This window comes from Drosophila gunungcola, unplaced genomic scaffold (assembly GCF_025200985.1).
Source record: "Drosophila gunungcola strain Sukarami unplaced genomic scaffold, Dgunungcola_SK_2 000001F, whole genome shotgun sequence".
In the NCBI taxonomy this organism is placed as follows: Eukaryota; Metazoa; Arthropoda; class Insecta; order Diptera; family Drosophilidae; genus Drosophila; species Drosophila gunungcola.
Window position 1 is genome coordinate 10,241,068 of NW_026453197.1, and position 6,892 is coordinate 10,247,959.

The following is a 6,892-nucleotide window of genomic DNA, read 5'->3' on the forward strand; positions in this document are numbered from 1 at the left end:
AAATACAAAAATTTGTTTGATTGTAAAAAATCTAACAATATTAAGACTAATGAAACAAACAAAATCAAAAAAGTTTTATATCTACTGATTGTAAAAAACAAAAAAACAAAAATGCAATAGTCAAGTACTTTATCTACAGTTAGTATGTTGGAAAACCTGTCCTAGGAAAAAATTCCATTAAAATATTTAAATGTATGTATGTATTTGTTTTATTACTTTAATTGCTTATGTCTCTGCACGGGTCTTGCTTAAAAATTGAACACCGAATTTTTCCAGTGCTCTATAGTTTTCGATTAGATATCCTTTATCTTTATTCAAAAAACTATTTGTGAAAATTAGCAATAAATATTTTCTACCAGTGTGTTTATTTGCACCCACAATCTCTCACACGAATACACATACGTGTATGCATGTCCGCCAGAGGGACTTCTGCAGTCGTCGTTGCTGGAGTTGTTGTTTTTCTTCAGGCCTTACCGCTTTGGCATGCAAATTTGCTTGCTTGAATATGAAGGCTGCCTCGCTGCTCGGTTCCTCGGTTCCCGATCTCCGGGCTCAGTTCTCAGTTTACAAATCCCAGTCCTGGCTCCTTTCCGCTCCTTTCCACTGGCAGGACCCGCTGAGCAGTCGGGCGTGTGCGTTTCATTTCGCATCTGCATAAAATTCTCGAGCATTTTGGGGGTTTGCCCACTGTTCTGCTCTCGTTTTGTTTGTTTTTGGCCCCGGGCAACTCGACTCGGTCCTTTGTGTCTCCCGAATCCTATGGGATTCATGGCTTTAGCTTATGTTGCGCCTCATGGTTTTCTTTTTTTTTTTTTTTAACTTTATAACTGTTCAATGCAGATTACTCGATAGATTACGGGCTGTTCGTAACCTTTAAGCAAGTGAAATGATTGCTATGTGTATCCTGGAAATCGATTGAATGAATTGGGAAAGGTTAAAAGACGTACCTATGGCAAAATTGAAATAAAAGGAATTTGTTTCTTAAACAAACTCATTTTGATTTTTTAAGTGATACCCAAAACAACATTAGACTTTGTTTGCATTTGGTTCAAAGTAAAATAAATCTATAATTCTAAGTTACTTAAGTAAAGATTGCCTATCAGCTTAATGAAGGGCTTCTAGTTTCATCGAATCACTTTGCGAACAATTGCAATGCAAGACCCAAGTCGGAGAGTTGTTCCACACAATGTTTTCAAGTGGCACTGATGGAAAATTTTCGACAAGCAACTATGCAGAACTTCCCAGCCCATTTTCCTGCTGGCTGGCTTGTTATGTATGCATTAACCCACCCACGCCCCAAGGCAACCGCATTTTGATTGGCATTTGCATAAGCAGTTCAATGCATTTCCATTCCAGAGGAGAATGTGTTAGGATCAGGCTTCAACTTCGGCGGTTGGGTTTCCCTAACCAATGGCGTGCAGAAACATATGTACTTGCATAGTCCCAGGCTCCCTGCATACCCACTACATAGTTATGGCCGCTTATGAATGCTGAGGCCATTCGATTTGGCCATGCATGAAAATGCACTTTCATACAAGCGGAAATTGAAAATATATAAATTTTACACAGGCATTTTCTGGCTGCATGTGGCTGCATATATAAAAGTATCGATGTGCCTATAATTAAGATGGCTCAAAAGTGTGCAAGCGAGGCCGGAGATTCCTTTGGAAATGTCTGCCAGGCTCGAGTAATGAAGAGTTTTGGAAATGAATTCTCGATTTAATCGAAGGGACGTGCAGCACATGGAAATTGCAAAGGATGGAGTCCTTTGATGTAGCCCAATAAATTCTCCACAAAATAAATCGCACATTTGCATAAGAGAATATTACCATTTTCTGCCTCACTCTCACAGTCGACTGAATCTCATACATTAATATAGGTATATGGTATGAGATCAAAGCAAGTAATTTACCAAATTAATATAAATATGCCCAGCTATTGGCTAAGTGGATTTTTCAATTAAAACTGATTGAATCTGCGCATGAATAAATGGATAAGAAATATTCAAGGCAATCAAATTAGATAGAAGGCCAAATCAAAATGTAAGCCCCATGCATGTGTGCCGGCTCAAAACAATATAGCCAGAAAAGCCCAGAAAAGAAAATCATAAAAGTTCAGTCCTTGGCCATTAAAAGTAGTCGAATAAAAGCTGAATTTTGCAAGCTAAGCTAAAAAGGCTTACGACATTGTTCTGGGCAGTGCGGGAAACATCGAAATGTATCTCGTAACCCCCATTTCTAATAACACGAGAGGCGAAAGAGGAATTTCGCACAGCTTTCGGGTAACAAGCAGCGTTTCCCATTACGCTACAATAAATCTGTGCATGCAATGAAATGTAACACGAGATATTGAATTCTGCCGAGGGGCCAAAGGGCAAAAAGGACTCTGAGCTACTGCTTGTGCCGCTGCTGCCGGGGAGATAAAGAAAAGTGGCAGCAAATGCGGAAGAATAATGCGACAGCACGAACAACAGACAGGCGACGAGGGTGTGGGCTCCGGCTGGCAATGTTACAATGGCGGAAAATATAGGAAAATGTTGGAAAATATAGGCTGGGGGAAGCCTAGAGACCAGAGACAATGCAACGCCCGCAACATGGAAAGCCAACAATTGCAATGCAGCATCTAATATTTTATGCGTAAGAGCAATTCAGTCGCGGCCACCTCTCCATCCATAAACAAATGGATGTGGAACACTCGGGCATACTCTTCCCCAGCTCTGGCTTGGTTTACTTTGCCATTGGATTGTTTCTGGATTTGCAATCCATTAACATTTGCATATTAAAACCAGGCAGATCCTGCAAGCCGGAATATTTAAATAATACATTTGCCGTTTAAAAGTGGATTTAATACTTAAAAGCTTTTTAAACAACTAAATATAGGGAGACTTCAAACAAATTTATGTATATTGTAATGACCACTATTGGTTATATTTATAGTGAAACTGGGCACGACTTATAAAGCTCAATTATCTTGCTCATAGATATATTGAAGTACTCCAAAATGTTTTAAAATTATTATGCTACGATTAAAATCACGAAAATATCTACTTTTCTAAGATTTCCAACTAAAAGAGAAATTTTTACAGTTTGTACATAAAATATTTTCTACAATGCTTCCATAGTTTTAGTTTAGACAATTGAAAAGTTAAAAATAATATAGATTTACTTCAAGACTTGCAACCTATCCACCATTTCAAGATCCGCTAGAGTATTTGGCATGTGGCATACACATATGCCACTCCTTTTATTTCGAACAACAATTCCTGCTTAACATGATTGTGCAAGTTTCCATTAAGGGAATTAGTTGCAAAATAATAAAAGCGGCCAAGACACTGGCTCCAAATGCCACAGCATGCACACCCAATATAAGATGCTCCTTTCCTTTATATAAAAATTTCTATATATACATACATAGTAAACCCGTACATGTGTGCTTGGCTGATTTATAGAAGGTGACAGATGTGGGCACCGAGTGATAACAAGCTTTTCCCTCTCTCGACACAAAATTCTATCAAATGTTCGGTAGACAAAGGCAGCCACTGGAAAAATGCCTTTAGTTTGGTGTTGGAAATTTTCCTTTTTACCACTCAGTAGAAAGACAGAAAAGCTGGGAACGAGGAGCTAAGAGGGGGCCAAAAAGAATTGGCCCCGGCTGTCAGTTCTCGGTTCGCTTTTATAGTAACAGCTGCAACTGACGGGCATGAAAAGTGGTTTTTGGAGCGCGCAAATACTAGAAAATGTTGGCAACGCCTTGGCCACGGACTGCTGGAAATGTAGAGGGAAAATGCAGTGGCGAGTGGAAATATTTTCACAGTTTTGCTATAAATTAAAGCAATGACGCCAACGCCGACATCGTCTTTCACATGTGACTGGCTCTCTCGTTCTGGACGCTAAAGTTCATACCGAAATTTATTATTATTTTATTATCCGAGGAAGTCCTTTGGGGAGAATAAAAAACTGAGCTGCATGTGTAACTGAAATGTACCCAAAAAAGTTTCTGGTAAGGGAAAAATAGTTGAGATTGTGCTTCTTTAAGAATTTTCGTTTTTCTTTTATGCTGCGAAATAAATTCAAAATGCAAATGGAAATTCAAGTTACATTTTTTGCAAATATTCTTTTCATTCAAAGTCAAAATTTCAATTTTTCAATTTAATTACTGATTAATAACACAGTTATTTTAGTTTTGCATTTTGATTACGAACCAGAATGCTTATTGGCTTTTCACTATTTTTAAAATTTTGCCTGGTCATATTTGTAAGAAGCCACCTCTACTCCCAGTTTCCATTTCCATTTCCATATTCTATTTATATTATTTTTATAAATACCTTTTTCGTTCTTCCATTATGTAAACTAATTTGCGTAATAAAGTATAACACAGTTATTTTGCAATGTTTGTTGGACCTCTGGCTTTTCCTATAAATATTTTCCAATCAATTTGCCATTGAAAAAAGCAGGAAATTTCCGGAAAACTTGTACAACAACTATAAATTGACCAAATGTTGAAAAATTGGCTATGCAGGCAACAATTAAATGTATTAAAATTGGGCAACTAATTGCCACTACTAGGTTGCACTTTTTTCTAAAAATTTTGCGACGGAAATTCACCAATTTCAGTTTTATTAATTGCCTTTCAAAAACACGCAAAAGCATTGCAAAAATAATTTAATTTAATGAAAGTGCCATGCCGAGCAGTAAAACTATACAAAAACTGCCTTTGAAGAGCCAACAATGAAACGCTTATTTTTCATTTACAAATCATTAAAAAACAGGACACAAACACGGCAATTAAATTCTGTGACGCTAATGAGGCTGTCGGAGAGTAGGCATAACCAATATCACATGGCAGGCAAAGCAAATGAAAGGCAAAATGAATTTTCTGCGAAAAATTGGCAACGTTGCATTTCCATTTTCGTATCCTTGGGGTGGCCATGTTGATTTCATTTCATTTAGTCGACTCAATGCTGCTTTTTGTCGTTGTATTTGGTTGTCTGAGTATTCGTTGTTTTCCACTGCCATGCTGTATGAGAATGTTTCACTGAAAGAAATTTTGATAAAAGAGTTAAGGTTTATTTAAAAATCTGAAATTGGTTTCATACCATTTCACCGATTTAGTTTTAAAATGATTTCTTTAGTTTGATAATGCTTATAATATAAATTTATTGACATTTTTATAAATATTTGTTAAAGGAAATATCATATAATGTCTTAATTGTTTCTTGCTTATTTTTTAAATTCAAAAATTCTCGATTATGGTCGCTTATTATATTCAAAAAAAAAATTGTGAAATATTGGCGAAGCTAACAAATTTGTCTCACTTTATGCGGTGTTTGCCATTCGCATTTGTTGTTATCCCGCCACGCCAACGCGAAAACGTTACGCGCAATGGCCACAACAATGGCTGCCATCGCCGTAGCGATTGAAATGCCATTGTGTTGGTGTTTCCGATGGCGTCTGGCCGGCCATTAGTATGCCAGAAACAACGACCACTGTCGAGAGGAGGCTCTCACACTTTCACACCCATGATACGCACAGGCACAGATCGATGGGCAGAGCAACATGTCTGTAGAAAATTATTTATAAATAAATCAGCAAGTTTTTAAATTATTTATTGCTGATTGGGAATCAATCCATCTGGTTGCTTATCCTCTATTTTTTTCACTGCTTAGAAATACACAGAATTGTTAAGCTTTTAAGATTATTTTTCTCTTCTTATTAATGACTTCATTTCATCTACCAGCTATTTTTAATTGGATTAAATATTTTGTCGAGTATTATTTAATTTCTATTCTAAATCTTTTATTTCCTTACAAGACGCACAGATTTACACTTGATGAAAATGATGAACAATCTGCTGGCTTGCCTTTCAGAATCCGATTAGCACATATAAACCAACTTATTAGCCCTTAGCTACACATTTCTAATTTAGACGCTTGCCCCTTTTTCAGCTGTGCTAGTCCATGACAGAACCATCATTATCTTGGCCATAATAAATCGCTTGACATCAGCATGCCGCAAACGTATTTCCGTGGGGATGTCCCGGACCTGACCGGCAGTTAGATAGATGGCAGCGATGTGATGGACCAGCGCTATTCTGGAGTGGAAGCGGTCGAAACAAAGGCTCGACTTGACCAAGTAGCTTTGGCGAGATATCGAAACGGGACAAGAGGCAAACAACAGGCCAGAAAACGAACAAAAATAAAGAGAATAGGAAATAGACCCAAAAAGCAGACCCAACGCGGAGAATTCAAATGCCCAAAACGACGGGGGAAACACTCAGAGAGCTGTGCATGCCACCAAACCCTTTGGGGGTCCTTGCCCCCCTTTAAGCCACCCCCTCCCACAATTTTCGCATTCCACGCCTCCTCCTCCACCCAGTGGTAGTAAAAAACCGGCAAAAAGCAACAACCGGTAAAATCGAATGTTCACTTTGCACAAACACACACACAGATACGCTATCCCTTATGGCTCACTCCCACACAATGTATATATATGCACGGGGCACTGAATGTATGGGTGTAAGGTCTGAAATTTTGCACACATTTACAATAATTGTAAATGTGTTGAAAATCGTTTGCACAACTGTGAGCAAAACACGTCGGAGTAGAAATCACTCTCTTTCTGTGTGTGTGTGTGTGTGGGTGGGTGGGTAGGTATGTGTGTTGGTGTGTGTGTGGTGTGTGTGTGTGTGTGTGTGTGTGTGCGTGTATTTCCTCATTTGGTAAGGGGAAATGGCCTTTGTCTGTCTTCAGCTGGTGTGTGCGGATGTATGGGTGTGTTGGAGGGTCTTTGTGTGTGTGCTGGCCGTGAGCGCAGCCATGTTTTTTCCAGCGAGACAAATGGCGCAGGCGCCATCGCTTACACTGCGAGAATTTTAAAGACGCTGGTCACGAAAA

The 6,892-nt window shown here is 38.5% G+C and overlaps 1 long non-coding RNA gene across 1 annotated transcript; it reads left to right on the forward strand.

Moving 5' to 3' along the window:
• Positions 1-3,474: 3,474 nt before the first annotated feature.
• On the forward strand, positions 3,475-6,228 carry LOC128262171 (uncharacterized). Its single transcript, XR_008268323.1, has 2 exons — positions 3,475-3,999; positions 5,945-6,228. It is a non-coding gene; the product is annotated as an uncharacterized LOC128262171 (long non-coding RNA).
• The last annotated feature ends 664 nt before the right edge of the window (positions 6,229-6,892 follow it).